This window comes from Triplophysa rosa, unplaced genomic scaffold, assembly GCF_024868665.1.
Source record: "Triplophysa rosa unplaced genomic scaffold, Trosa_1v2 scaffold429, whole genome shotgun sequence".
NCBI lineage: Eukaryota > Metazoa > Chordata > Actinopteri > Cypriniformes > Nemacheilidae > Triplophysa > Triplophysa rosa.
In genome coordinates, this window is record NW_026634433.1 from 1,929 (window position 1) to 17,087 (window position 15,159).

General features: G+C 46.5%; 7 non-coding genes across 7 annotated transcripts; 6 read left to right on the forward strand and 1 right to left on the reverse strand.

Moving 5' to 3' along the window:
* Window positions 1-113: 113 nt before the first annotated feature.
* Window positions 114-186, forward strand: trnak-uuu (transfer RNA lysine (anticodon UUU)). The gene has a single exon. It is a non-coding gene; the product is annotated as a tRNA-Lys (tRNA).
* Window positions 187-595: 409 nt separating this feature from the next.
* Window positions 596-674, forward strand: trnas-uga (transfer RNA serine (anticodon UGA)). Its single transcript has one exon. It is a non-coding gene; the product is annotated as a tRNA-Ser (tRNA).
* A 445-nt stretch (window positions 675-1,119) lies between these two features.
* trnah-aug (transfer RNA histidin (anticodon AUG)) lies at window positions 1,120-1,192 on the forward strand. Its single transcript has one exon. It is a non-coding gene; the product is annotated as a tRNA-His (tRNA).
* Window positions 1,193-6,784: 5,592 nt separating this feature from the next.
* trnak-cuu (transfer RNA lysine (anticodon CUU)) lies at window positions 6,785-6,857 on the forward strand. Its single transcript has one exon. It is a non-coding gene; the product is annotated as a tRNA-Lys (tRNA).
* Window positions 6,858-7,115: 258 nt separating this feature from the next.
* On the forward strand, window positions 7,116-7,189 carry trnan-guu (transfer RNA asparagine (anticodon GUU)). Its single transcript has one exon. It is a non-coding gene; the product is annotated as a tRNA-Asn (tRNA).
* A 7,041-nt stretch (window positions 7,190-14,230) lies between these two features.
* Window positions 14,231-14,302, forward strand: trnae-cuc (transfer RNA glutamic acid (anticodon CUC)). The gene has a single exon. It is a non-coding gene; the product is annotated as a tRNA-Glu (tRNA).
* A 73-nt stretch (window positions 14,303-14,375) lies between these two features.
* On the reverse strand, window positions 14,376-14,463 carry trnay-gua (transfer RNA tyrosine (anticodon GUA)). The gene is given in 2 exon segments: window positions 14,376-14,411; window positions 14,426-14,463. It is a non-coding gene; the product is annotated as a tRNA-Tyr (tRNA).
* Between the last annotated feature and the right edge of the window lie 696 nt (window positions 14,464-15,159).

A 15,159-nucleotide genomic window follows, 5' to 3' on the forward strand; every position in this document is an offset into this window, starting at 1 on the left:
TTAGCTGGTTCAGGTGTGCTTGATGAGGGATGAACCTGCACTCACCTGCCTTACTGAACACCTCCCACTCCCCCTTGAGGGCCTACACCAAGAACTTGTTGCCACCTTCACAGAGCCGGATAGCTCAGTCGGTAGAGCATCAGACTTTTAATCTGAGGGTCCAGGGTTCAAGTCCCTGTTCGGGCGATGGACAAAGTCACCTTTACCTTGTGAGCTGTTCTGGCCCCGCCTCTGTTGAAAAAATGAAAAGAAAACTTGCTCGTGAGTTGGAGTTCGACATTACGAGCTTTGCTTCAGCGCATGCACCAGAATTTCCTTGAGACCTCAGAAAAACCTGCCAATCCCCTCCCTGCAGATGTAGTCAGGAAGTCCTGCTGGCGCAGCTTGCCGGAGGGCGTTGGCTTCGTGATCGTATAGTGGTTAGTACTCTGCGTTGTGGCCGCAGCAACCCCTGTTCGAATCCGGGTCACGGCAGGACACCACGTGTGTGTTGTTATGTGATCCTGCCTGTCCCTTTTTGACGTCTCCTTACATCGCCCGTTACGCTGCGGCTCTCCCTCTTTGCACAGTTAAGCCCAGAGGGCATGGAACTGTTGTAGTCGTGGCCGAGTGGTTAAGGCGATGGACTTGAAATCCATTGGGGTCTCCCCGCAGATTCAACCCTGCCGACTACGGCTGCTGTGCTTTAGGCATTCACTTTGTCAGACGTACAGTTTTGTGAGCCGCTTTGTTGCTTTAACCCAAGTCGGTAGCACGGGATGAACAGAGAGTGAGAGAACACGATGCAGCCCTTTATAGACTCCCACGTGTTTGTTTCGAGCGGCTCTTTTACTGATGGAAAGTGTTCCTGCCAGTACGCTCGCCTGCTTTTGCTCAAAGTGCAGTTGACACGCTCTCTCTGCTTTTTGTAAATGCGTCTTTCATGCGGGATTCCATCAAAACAGTGTAACAAGCACCAGAAGCGAAGCACTTGCCAGCTGTTGTACCTGGTTCGAGTGAACTTGCAACTGTACAGCCATCTGAGAGATACAGTGGCGAAAAAGGGCCTGCCGAAGCCACAGTCCTGTGGTAGCGTGGCCGAAGAGTGCAATACTGCCTGCCACGTCAGCGGGTCAGGGAGGGCCAGTGGTGCAATGGATAACACGTCTGACTATGGATCAGAAGATTCCAGGTTCGACTCCTGGCTGGCTCATTGCACCTACTCTGCTTTTCGTGCCATGGGACATCCGCTGACCAGGGTCAAAAATGGCTCAGTTGGACAACCTGTTCCCGTGCCTTTGATAGCTCAGTTGGTAGAGCGGAGGACTGTAGGCGTCGCGCTGGTGAGAGTGCCGAATCCTAGCCACTAAACCACATGCGTGTGACCGGTCCTCCGCAGGAGCCGGGGGTACCTGGCTCGATGTGTAGCCTTAATCAAGGCAGCCTGTCGGAAGGTACATGAACAATTACTGATTCATGACGTTCATATGAGGTGTGAAAGCACACTATGTGTATCTGCCATGCCGCAGCTAAGCGCTAGCCCGTCTTGCATCAGGAGCAGGACTTGGTGTAAATGGCTGTATGATTAACTTGTTTTATTAAACATGTTAAAGGGACGGTAGCTCATGGGGAAAATCAAGGCCTCACATATACCCCTAACGGTACCCTAAACCAGGGGTGTTCAAATAAGGTTCCAAGAAAAGTGGTCTATTTTCATATTTGAAAGTAAATACGGCTGACCATACAAACAGCACACATAGTGTAACAATTGAAATGGACTTATCACGAGCAAAGACCTGACAAAGTTGCTAACAAGCAGCCTTTCCATGCCGTTTATACCAGAACCAACCTTTAAATCATCTTCCCGTTTAAAACATGGTTTGTTGTGAAATGCTCTCAACATGCCGATCATTAATGAAATTAGTGTAATTAATATAGTTTTTGCTAAATGTAGATAAAGAAGACTTGCGGTTTTTCAAACCCCCCGGGAATTGCGCCCTGGCGGACGTTATTTCTAAATGGCCTGTGTGTGACATTGAATGGTTGCAGTCACAAGTCATTCCAAAAGTCGAAGGACTGCCGTTGAGAGCCCCCGTCCTCTCAGGTTGTAGCCATGCGACAATCAGTCAGGGTGGCCGAGCGGTCTAAGGACAAAGTGCGGTGTCCCGGGCGCCGGGACCCCCGGGGGTCCCGCGGCTGCACCCCAAAGTCGAGGCCCGAAAGCGCAGTTCGGCCACGATCCAGGGGACGGCGCCACAGCGTCCACGCGCAGCTTAGCCCGCCCCAGCCAAGTAGATGGTGCGGGTCTCCTACTTTTCCACTGTTCCTCCCTCATGTCCTCTAAATGAACGGTGCGTCCAGCCGGAGACCCCCGGCAGCCCCCGTACCACGAAACCACTATTTGTCCACTGATCCACTACATTGCGGATTGTCAGCGACACGCCCCGAGGCCCCGCCCACTACCACCAAACCACTTTTCGTCCACTAAACCACTATTTTTCCAGAAACTCGATCCCGGGCCGAGGCGACCCCGCGGATCGCATAGGCCGCCCCCCGGATCCCCCGCCGGTGGTCCCGGGTCCCTAACGGTTGACCCACCGTGCTAAGAGGTGTGTCTGATCGTTAAAAATAAAATGCACATTTTGACCTGAAAATAAGCATCCGCAATAACCACTACACTGGCTTGGAAATCAATGGGTAGGGGACTTTTCAGTGTATCATATCATTATTACGGGGAGGCCTCATAAGTGTTTCGGCGGCATTGTTTAAAATGACAAAGTGTGACTACTGTGACCCTCAGTGACCTTTGTTTCATCTCATCTACCAGTATGTGATTAAGCACATTGTGTTGAACAACATAGCATGATTTTTAAACAGTAAAATGCATGTTTTGATACAAAAATAAGCCTCCGAGATAACACATACAGGTGGCCTGTCAGTTACAATGGTAAGAGGGAACTTCCTGTTGCTGTGTAGTCTGTTCAGTGGAGGCCAAATAGCTGTTTCAACGGCAATGCATAAAATGACTAAAAATGAATCCAAATGTTGTTTATTTGCATTGATCTTCCAGTATGTGATTAGGTACACTGTGTTGCACGACATACTGTGTGCATTAGTCACAGTATGCATATTTGGGCCTAAGGTTGACATCCGAAATATCCACTACACGTGGCATGCAAATAAATCTGTAGCGGGGACATTTCAGTGCATCATATCCATTATTCGGCAGATGCCTCATAAGTGTTTCGGCGGCATTGTTTAAAATTACAAATTGTGACTAACTGTTACCTTCAGTGACCTTTGTTTAATCTCATCTTCCAGTATGTGATTAGATACACTGTGTTGCATGACATACTGTGTGCATTTGTCACAGTATGCATATTTGGGCCTAAGGTTGACATCCGAAATAACCACTACACGTGGCTTGCCAATCAATGAGGCTTATTTACAAAAATAAGCCTCCTTGATAACACATACACGTGGCCTGTCAGTTACAATGGTAAGAGGGAACTTCCTGGTTGCTGTGTAGTCTGTTCAGTGGTTGCATAGTCACTCATTTACACTACACGAGGACCTCAAGCCGCGAGACCACTGGGGGCCCGAGTGACCCCAAATTGCACAAGTGTTTGCGTCACGCCCCCAAGGGCGACATACCGAACGGGCTAAGGCCTGGAGCCCAAAAAAGTATTTTATATCCCCAATCACTCATCACTGTTCCTGCCCATTCGTTTCAATGGGAGACACTGAGACAAAGGGCCGGATTTTTGCGGTATACTCATCCAAATCAAATACCCTTAGAAAGAAGCTAGGACCCCAAACTTCACGTCCCGACTCGGTGACCTGTGACGGTCATGTGACCGAAGCCTCGAGATCCCCTGACCTCTCAAACCTCGTTTTCTGGACATCCGCTGTACAGTTTAATGAATGGGGCGGAACAAATGGTTCCAGGTATGGTGCACCGTAACGGGGGCCCCGAGGGAGGTGCGAACTCATGGCGTCGAATGCTGACACATGGGATCACCTGCTGTGACATATTAAAGGGCCGAAACCGTAGTCGTACAGGAAGTGGTTGATAAAAAATAAACAAAAATATTCCTTGAAAAATACAGTCACGCTTTTGTTGCTTTTTTGACCTTTGACTCTCCGAACGAGGTCGTGGGGCTTAGCTCTTCAGAGACATGTTCGAGGGTGCACTAGCAAGTCAGAATCTAAAATCTCGAGACCATGCGACCCTTTGGGGGCGAACGTTTTCCATTAAACGCACACGGTTGCAAACCCACTCATTTAATCTACACGAGGACCTAAAGCCGCGAGACCCCTGGGGGCCCGAGGGACCCCACATTGCACGGGAGTTTGCGACACGCCCCCACGGGCGAAATACCGAAAGGGCTAAGGCCTGGAGCCCAAAAAAGTTTTTTATATTCCCAATCATATGTCACTCTCTTTGCCTATTCGTTTCAATGGGAGACACTTAGAAAAAAGCAAGACTTTTGCGGTACACTCATCCGAGTTAAAGACCCTTAGAAAGAAGCCAGGCCCCCCAAACTTCAGATCCCGACTCGGTGGCCCGTGATGGTGGATTGACCGAAGTTTCGAAATCTTCCGACCTCTCGAACCTCATTTTCTGGACATCCGCTATACAGTTTAATGAATGGGGCAGAACAAATTCCAGGTGTTACGTTTTTTGAACGCATGGTGGGTTAAAATGACCAAACGACTGCGGAACGCCACTAGACTCTAGGGGGCTTACCGGCGAACAGCCCTTAGTAGCCCGACCCGGCCCTGATGCGCCCGTGGCTCTGGCATCCGTTTTCCCGGACCGCCAGGGCGAGGGGTCCGGGTGCGGGTCTGTCGGAATCCGGACCCCCGCCCGGACGGGTCCGTGGGGTCGTCGGACCCCCAGGGTGGCTTTCGGGAAAAGTAATGTGCTAGTGGACAAAAAATGGTTTCGTGGTAGTGGGCGGGACCTGGGGTTCCACCCCCTTTGATCTGAGGCCCAGTGAGTGAAGTAGATGATCAGTGGACAGATAGTGGTTTCGTGGTAGTGGGCGTGTCTGGTGGCATGGTCCTGGCACACCCCACGCGTTCAATGGCCAGCGGGGACGAATAGCGGAAAGCAAGGACTCGACTCCCCAGCAGTAAGCTACCCCACCCTGAATGACCAGCCATTTAGCTGTGAAAGCTGCTATTTAGAAGGTTGGATTACCTCTGCGGAGGCTTACCTGAATGGGAAAAGGCTGGCGTGGACCACAAACGGTTTCGTGGACCGTGGTGGGGGGGGTTGGGGGTTCTCACCAGGGTCTCCATGGCTCTAGGGCGCCCCAAGAGGTGTCCACTCACCCACTATATGGGGGTTAGCTATAAGTGTGGTCTTACCCCTGGGTAAGTGTAAATGGGTGTTGCATGATCTATTCAGCGACTACCGGGGATCCTTTTTCGGTGAGACGATCCATCGCCCCCACTATGCGCCATATGGCAGTTTATTGGGGAAATGGGGAATGGGGAAATTTCCACGAACCAGTGTTAATTTCGTTGACGAAAACTATGACGAAAAGTATTCATTAACAACATGTTTTCACTGACGAAAACGAGACGATAACTAAATAAAAATGAATGCATGATAACGAAAACTGTAATAAAAATATACTGACATTTTCGTCAACTAATAAAAACGAGACAAAAATATTCTTGTCCCACCTGGCGGACATCAGTTTGCGCGCATGTGCTTATCTCATATAAACGGTAGAGAGAAGTCTCTGGGAGAAGGGGAAGCACACACGTGTATTCTGTGTCTCCAAGCGGTTTACAAAGCGTCTTATTTTCCTTCACGATCGCCGGTAAAACGCCGCAAACTTGAAGCGCGACTGCAGGTGAGTCACCCCGAAACACATTACGAGGGCAGCACAAAGGTTTTTATATGCCTATGTTAACTTAACACGAGCTGCTGCATAACGTGAAATGCAACATAAAGTCAGCAAAAAGAAACCAGCGCTGTCCTCTACTGATTATAGAAGTGATGAAGTGAGTCAAACTGTACATTCGAACCAAGTATGTAACATGTTTGCATGATTAAAGAAATGTAATACAATTTATATAATATGTCTTTTTGAAAGCTATTTCTCATTCATTGCTGTATCAAGCAAAGACAGTGCAGCTCTTTCTTCAAAGAGGCATGCCATGAGCCAATAGCCTTTGAGTGTGAGCCCTGTCAGAGCGTTTCATTGGTTGAATGAACTGAATGAATACGCCCTACTTAACGAGTCAATTGAGTCAAATGGGATTGAATGAACTGGAACATGTCATTCATGGTCTAATATTCTGTGTTCCAACAATGCAAATCTAGTTACTGAACTTTTCTGAAAAATAAAGGTAATGACCTGGTTTAATTTCATTTTAAGGTGAAGTAAATTATGTCAAAACAGTTGAATCTTTGTATGGAACATTTAATTACTAAATGAATAAGTAAATGATTAAACCATTTAGATTTTAGTAGACTAAATATAATGTATATTTATTCGAATAAAGTGTTTTTTCATATTTCGTCGACTAAAACTAGACTAAAACTAAAATGATGGGGTTGACTAAAATGTGACTAAAACTAAATTGCATTTTCGTCAAAAGACTATGACTAAAACTAAATCAAAATTTGCTGTCAAAATGAACCCACTAAAAGTGCTTCCTGAGTGAATTACCAACTCACTAGATTCCTTTAACTGCTTCCTATCCGTCGCTTTAAAGTGAGTCAATTAACTGCCAAATTTAGCCAGTGTTCCGTAGTGTCATCCTAAATCGCTGGCTGAGGTACGCCCGGCTAGCTCAGTCGGTAGAGCATGAGACTCTTAATCTCAGGGTCGTGGGTTCGAGCTCCACGTTGGGCGTGTAAGAGCCTACAGTTCTTGGTGCTTTTCACCAGGCCAGGTGACAGGATGTTTGTGCAGCTTCTTGGTAAAATACAGAACGCGCAATGACTCTTAACCAATATGCGGCAAAAAGGGCTCTCTGAAAGCATCCGCTATATTGGCGTGTTGCGACGTATGTGGTTATGACTCTGCAAAGCTCTGCTGTTTGTTTCCAAATCAAACCAAGTCCGAGAAACGAATTCCACACCGTCCCTCGCCCGCATGTCACCTCTGTCTGTCTCTGTGGCGCAATCGGGTAGTGCGTTCGGCTGTTACCTGAAAGGTTGGTGGTTCGAGCACACCCAGGGACGCGTTAAGGTTTTCGTTGCAGCACAGCACAGCACAGCACAGCTGACGCATGTTGGATCGGCCATCGAGACGGAGGTCGCATCACGAGGCTTTACACCAGAGCATGACTAGGAGCACCGTGATTGTGTAGGCCAACGAGAGGCTTCGTGGCGCAACGGAAGCATCTGACTCCAGATCAGAAGATTGCGTGTTCAAATCACATCGGGGTCACTGGTTCTTTGTGCTTGGAAGCCTTGTTAGCGATGCTTTGTGGCTGCTGTCGCACTTTGGCTTGACTGACTGCTGCTAGTTAACCGGTCGTCGTGACTTTGTTGCCGAATCAGAAGGAGCTTTTTGCACCTACGGGATTGTCCACTTTAACACTGTTGGACGTTTAGGATGATTTCTATGTAGAGGTGAGGTTCAAAATGTGAAGACAGTGATAAGACGTGTCGTAAAAAAAAGCTCCTCGCTGTACCTGATGTACTTTTGAATTGTCGGCACCCGGGACACAACACTGTGTATCCAGCACATGTTACCTGAGGCCTCAGGAAGCACGTTACAATAGAAGGTAAATACTGTGTGCTCACTTGAATTTGGATAATGCAAAGGGGCTTAAAAGTAGGAGGAGCCCAGAAAGGCTCATAAACGAGATCAGTGGCAATTTGTTTGACCTCCTACACAGCTGCCTCACTGTGAAACAACGGGGTATTTCCAAGTGAAAGAGCAGCTAAGAAACCCACCGTTTTCCCATACCGGGAGTTGAACCCGAGCCGCCTGGGTGAAAACCAGGAATCCTAACGGCTAGGCCATATGGGAGACCGCAGCACCCGACTTGGAGGGGATATGCACGTCAACTGTTTTCCAGCACAGAGGAAGCGTAGTAAAACCACACGTTTGAAGAGCATCGTACAAAACTCTCTATCTATCTGAGCACATGTTGACAATAAACTCGCAACAAGCAGAGGAAAACCAAGAGCCCCAAAACAGCCAGGAGACAGCGATGTGCACAGGCAATCCGACAGAGGCGGATTCTTAAACTCTCTGATTCCTAACAAGTTCACCGAGGCCCGCTGTGAGCAGAGCCGTCCAAAAGCACATTGAACTCACAGTGGTTTCACCCCACGGAAATCTTTCGTAAAAGGCGGAAGTTTTAATGCGTAGATCAAGAGAAACTTGAGCTACACCCACCAGCTCTCGAACCAGCGCGCTTCCTATGTCGCACCGCAATGTTTAAGGAGGTCATCTTTGGTGCGGGCTCCTCCGTAAACATTCCATCTGGGAGGGGCTAACGAGGTGAAGTTCTCGTCCATCAACAAACTGATGCAATCGACAACTCTGAAGAGATGTCCCTGAAGCTAACAGTCTGCCGACCACTGGTGCTAGGATCTGGATCTGCCTTGGAAATGAAGAACAAATCTCCAGTCTCTGACGCATTCTAGCTGAAGCACTACAAGGACATGGTAAGGCCTCCTTCTTCCTCTATTGAATTTATTTTCAACAACAGGTTAAAGTGTGATTATCTGAAGAGAATGCCATTGTGGACCAGAGGAGGATTAGGAAAGTCTCCACAACATTCTAAATGAGTCCTCGTTAGTATAGCGGACAGTGTCTCCGCCTGAGACGCGCACGACCGGGTTACGATTAGCCGACGGGGAGTTTGTGTCTGCTTTTGGGTCATCTCTAGCATGCCTAAGGCCATCAAGCTTAACGTGTAACTTAGTTGACACGCGCCGGACGGCTAGTTATGGACACTGCGCACCGACGCCCCCAAATTTTTCCCAGGTCGCCTGGCTTTGCCGAAACGAAGGGGAGAGCGCCCGTGATTGAACGGAAACGTCATGGGGCTGCGGCAATGCCCCGGGGGACCAATGAAAAATGCCCAAAGTGCCTAATTTTTGAGTCACGGAAGGAAGGGTTAGACGCTCTCTTGGGAAGAACCACGAGAGTGCGACTCGACGTACGTTCCCAACCTAAGCCACGCGCGTCTATCAGGTTGCGAGCGGGCCTCCCGAAGAGCGCCTAAACATCCCCCTTGCAGCCTAAGGGCCGGCTCCGGACCCCGATGTACACGAGAAGCCTACGCGTGCCCATTGTAACCTATTTTGGGCGGAGCTTCCCGCTGGCCACGCCTCCATCTACAGAACGCCTATGCATCCCCCTTGCAGCCTAAACTTGAGGGAGGCCTGCCCGATGCCCCCGAAGCCTGCCCGAAGACCCGGACGCCACCCGGCGCCCCGGGGGACTCCGTCTCGGAGCTGACTGCCTCATTTGAGCCCAGCAGCTGTGTGACGCACGCTTAAACAGCCTAAAGCCCTTTTCTTTGACTTTCGAGTCAACGTGCACATAAAAGCGCCGGTGTGCATCGACACAATGTTTTCTCACATCTGCGATTTACTCGAAGGGACCAAAATTAGGTAGACAGAGTAAGACCCCTGTCAGTGGTCTCGTTTGCTTTGGCAATGATTTATCCAGCTTAAACCAACAGTAGAGTGTATAAGAGGAACAGCCCTTCACAATGACGTGCATTAAGGCTCACAGTTGTGCTCCAGAAGCTTAAAAATGGTGTGTCCATTAGCCACCTATGGGAGCCGTGCCAAAAGTGTCCGTGACTCAGTTTGGCAATTACCTGTTTATTACAGCTTTGTAACATGGTAATTATGCTCAAAAATTGTATATACATGTGTAACTTATTTGATGTGGCTCACATAGGTGTATAACGGACAATACATGTGTAACTTATTTGACGTGGCTAACAAAGGTGTATAACGGACAATATATGTGTAACTTATTTAATGGGACCCTCATAGGTAAATAATGGACAAAGCATATTAAGGGTCATTATAAGCCTAAGTAAGGAGTTATATAGCTTTAACCAAAAGTAGAGTTATGAGAGGCTTAGCCCTTCATAATGACGTGCATTAAGGCTCACAGTTGTGCTCCAGAAGCTTATAAATGGTGTGTCCATTAGCTATTATCGTGAATTTTGTGCTGCAGTTTGGGAATCCTTAGCGCTTTGTCACACACGCCTATTTCTTACATCTGTATCTTATTTGAAGGGGCCCTCATACATGGTGAATGTACAAAGCCTCTAAATTACCATTATTTGCTTTGGCAATGAGTTATACAGGTAAAACCAATAATATTGTACACAGAAGATAGATTCCATCACAATGATGTACAATAAAGCTCATAGTTGTGCTCCAGAAGCTTAAAAAATGTGTGTCCATTAGCTACCTATGGGAGCCGTGCCAAAAGTGTTACGTGTGGCATGTACATTTGTAACTTTTTGAATGGGACCATCATAGGTAAATAATGGACAAAGCCTATTAAGGGTCATTATAAGCCTAAGTAAGGAGTTATATAGCTTAATCCAACAGTAAAGTGTATGGGAGTCACAGCCCCTCACAATGACGTGCATTAAGGCTCATAGATGTGCTCCAGAAGCTTAAAAATGGTGTGTCCATTAGCTACCTATGGGAGCCGTGCCAAAAGTGTCTGTGACTCAGTTTGGCAATTACCTGTTTATTACAGCTTTGTAACATGGTTATTATGCTCAAAAATGGTATATACATGTGTAACTTATTTGATGTGGCTCACATAGGTGTATAACGGACAATACATGTGTAACTTATTTGATGTGGCTCACATAGGTGTATAACGGACAATACATGTGTAACTTATTTAATGGGACCGTCATAGGTAAATAATGGACAAAGCTTTTTAAGGGTCATTATAAGCCTAAGTAAGGAGTTCTATAGCTTTAACCAACAGTAGAGTGTATGCGTGGCTTAGCCCTTCACAATGACGTGCATTAAGGCTCATAGATGTGCCCCAGAAGCTTAAAAATGGTGTGTCCATTAGCTACCTATGAGGACCCGTCAAATAAGTTACGACTGGGACTTCCTGTGACTCAGCAAAACCACCGGAAGTCCCAGTCTTAACTTATTTGACAGTAGCCGTGTAGGCTAACGGTGGACAATGCTGTGAACGGTCAATTTTTCATAATGTAAACCCATTTTCTTGTGACAAACCTACAGATATGTATCCTAGACGCGCCCCATACAGGTATATTGCACACTTCAGGCTAACAAAATGCTCATGTGTTATACAAATGCACTTTTCACAGAAATACATCTCTGAACAGCATTTTTAGCAAAATTCTGATTTATTCTTATACAAAAACCTCGGGGCTTCGAATGCTGGTTCTTCACACCCTCACGCACCCCATATTCGAAGCCCATGCCCCTCGCTGTATGGCAAGTGCTCGAAGAAAAATCACACAAAAAGCCAGAAAAATAAACGGCCCACAACATCCCCAAAACGTGCAATATATTACATAACGAGGCCGTACCGACTTCAAACTCTGGGAACCGAATAAGGGAGCCGCGAGGAGCTATAGAATTTGAATCTGGGTCATTTGAAGACTCCCTGGCCATTCCGGAGTCATCGTACGATAGCCACCTATGAGAGAAATAAGATATGTTGCAGGTGTCAGAGGCTCCCGTACGGGCCGCGGAGGCCCTAGGAGCCCGAAACATTACAGAAAGTTGCGTCACGTGATTCTCGACGGCATACCAATAGGGCTTGGTCGGGAAGTGAAATTAAATATTTTTTCTTATTTTACATACATCTCCCTGCCTCTAGTGGTTCTCTATGGGCCCGCAAACCCCCTCGCGCGGTGGGCTCGGGTATCCGACGTCTTTCTGACAGAAACCTCCCCTAAGCACGAACGAGGAAGGTCACGAAGGATGCCCGGCTCCTCCGGGAAAGGACGAAGGAAGTCCGTACGATGCCTCTCCGGGAAAACGGCCCCTAAATTCCAATAAGGGAAAAAAGTACCAATCATCATAACAGTGAGCGAGAATTTGGCATCCAATTCAGGTATACGAGCCCTTCGTCTACCTAGTCGACCAATGGCAATCTATATGAATGGGCAATTGTCCACGATTTACCTAGCTTCCCGTGCAATTGTTACACTATGTGTGCTGTTTGTATGTTAAGTCGTTTTTACTTTCAAATATGAAAATAGACCACTTTTCTTGGAACCTTAATTGAACACCCCTGGTTTAGGGTAAGGTTAGGGGTATATGTGTGGCCTTATTATCCCCATTGAGCAACCGTCCCTTTAACATGTTTAATAAAACAAGTTAATCATACACTGTAAAAAGTTCCCTGTTAAATTACAGTAAACAACTGGCAGCTATATTTGCCAGCACATAGCTGTAATTTTACAGCATACCTACTGTAATCTGCAACAACAGTTTATTACTGTAAAAGACATTATAATTTGCACAATATAATACTGTTATTTTAGTGTTCCTGCTGTGATTTCCATTAATTGTTTATTACCAGAGGTGGGACCAAGTCATTGTTTTCAATCCCAAGTCAAGAGAGGCGAGTCCAAGTCAGGTTGCAAGTCCTGAATGTTAAGGAACTGAATCAATATCACTTTGTGTCCACAAAAATCACCATTATTGTGATCAGTGTTTGCTTTAGTTGGGCTCCTGATCCTCGGCTTCAGTAACTTATTCAGTGGTGTATAGTGTTTCAGAAAGAACGCTTGTGCACTAAACAGAAATGCTAAAAACAAGTTACATGACATTAAACATATGACATTTAACATAAAAAAGTAATAATACTGATTAATTGATGACTAGTTTAAGTGCTCTGAATTGTAAATGCACATGAACTTCGACAAAATAAACCGGAACATATTACTGACACACTTAGACATCAACACCTCACACAAACCTCAACATTGGTGACCATTATCAAAGTAATTCAGATAAACAGATCAACTGCAATGCATGCTGGGAGTCATGAATGAGTTTTGTACTTGATGTTACCCAGCATGCATTGCAGCATGAATTTTTCTTTTGTTGATTGTCACCATTGTTGAGATTCATACACTGATTCTTCATGTGTTTGTGTGTCTGAGTAGTTAAGCTGTTTTAACAGTTTGTGATTATATTTGTTCATTCGTAAATAAATTCACAGTGTTTTATAAGCTCATACTCCAGTAGCAGAGAACTGACATTGACAGTGAACAAGAGAAGACAACTTTAAAATGAGTTCATCATTAAACAGAAGTGAGCCTCTGTCTAAGCTTGCTTTGAACCAATGATTGTATTTTAATACAGCTACACAGCCAAAGAAAACTAATTTAACATAAAATAAAAGAGTCAAAAGCCCAACTAAGCAAACACTGATCACAATAATGGTGATTTTTGTGGGCACAAAAGTGATATTGATTCAGTTCCTTAACATTCAGGACTTGCAACCTGACTTGGACTCGCCTCTCTTGACTTGGGACTTGATTGAGACTTGAAAACAATGACTTGGTCCCACCTCTGGTAATAAACAATTAATGGAAATCACAGCACAACACTAAAATAACAGTATTATATTGTGCAAATTATAATGTCTTTTACAGTAATAAACTGTTGTTGCAGATTACGTAGTATGCTGAAAATTACAGCTATGTGCTGGCAAATATAGCTGCCAGTTGTTTACTGTAATTTAACAGGGAATTTTTTACAGTGTACAGCCATTTACACCAAGTCCTGCTCCTGATGCAAGACGGCTAGCACTTAGCTGCGGCGTGGCAGATACGCATAGTGTGCTTTCACACCTCATATGAACGTCATGAAACAGATTTAATGAAAAGTTGTGTTTTTGTTGTTGTTACCTTTATTTTCATAAACATTGCATATTGAAAAGTTAGAATTATTTGTAACTGAAATTAAAATGGTCAGACCCCTGCGTCCAACGGAGCTGCCAAAGAGTTTTAACGTTCAGCGATTTCCTCTCTTTTCTATTATTGTATCACATCATGGTCACGAGCAGGAATGTCCGTTCTTAGAACTCCACGCAGCTGTTTATATGAGCAGTTCCCATCTAACACAAACGTTTGGCAGTAACCAAATGGATAGGTCCTCGCACATCAATAAAAAGCCTAGTCTCTTCACTTTTGACATTGGTGTCCAGTGCTCCATGCCGTCGAAGTCGCACGCATCGTCAGTTGAACGGAGGAGCCCGGTCATCCTCACGCTGATTGTTACTCCCTGGTGGTCTAGTGTCTAGGATTCGGCGCTCTCACCGCCGCGGCCCGGGTTCGATTCCCGGTCAGGGAATGTGGTTTGGACGCCCTATGGTGCATTTTCACAGTCTTATAAACAATGGTCATTTAAAAGGGGTAAAAAGAGCTTCCTTCAGCCGGATTCGAACCAGCGACCTAAGGATGACCAGTGGGACGCCTACAGTCCTCCGCTCTACCAACTGAGCTATCGAAGGCACGGGACCAGTTGCCAACTGAGCTATTTTTGCGCAGGTCAGCGGATGTCCCATGGCACGAAAAGCAGAGCAGTGCAACGAGCCAGCCAGGAGTCGAACCTGAATCTTCTAATCCGTAGTCAGACGTGTTATCCATTGCGCTACTGGCCCTCCCTGACCCACTGACGTGGCAGGCAATATTGCACTCTTCCGCCTGAGGACCACAACTTCTCCTGATAACCAAGCCCTTCAGCGGATTACTAGCAACTTCAAGGCAGCTGTGGTTGGTGCTAGACTCTCTGGACACTGGCTCTCCAGGAACTGGGTTTGACAACTCTGCCAGAAATTCAGCGAACGACAGTTTCCATGCAAAGCACGAGGAGGCTCCAGCATGTGCAAAGCAATGTCAGAAGTGGGATTCTTACCCACGCCTCCAGAGGAGACTGCGACCTGTCACTGTTACATCCCACAGTTGTCCAGGTAACCGCCTCACAGCCTGCTGCACCCGCTGCCAATCCAGGGCCATACCCAAGAGACCTACAGAAGAACTGTGGAGGCCAACACATGCAAGAAGTGTGGCCAATTTAAAACAAGTGAAACAGGTCATAGCCAGTATAGGGGCAGGGTGTACTGCCCACACACTGAGACTGTTTCAAAAGAGGTATGGTTGGAGGAATGAGAAGAACCACCTCCAAATAGTGTGCAACTATAATGTATA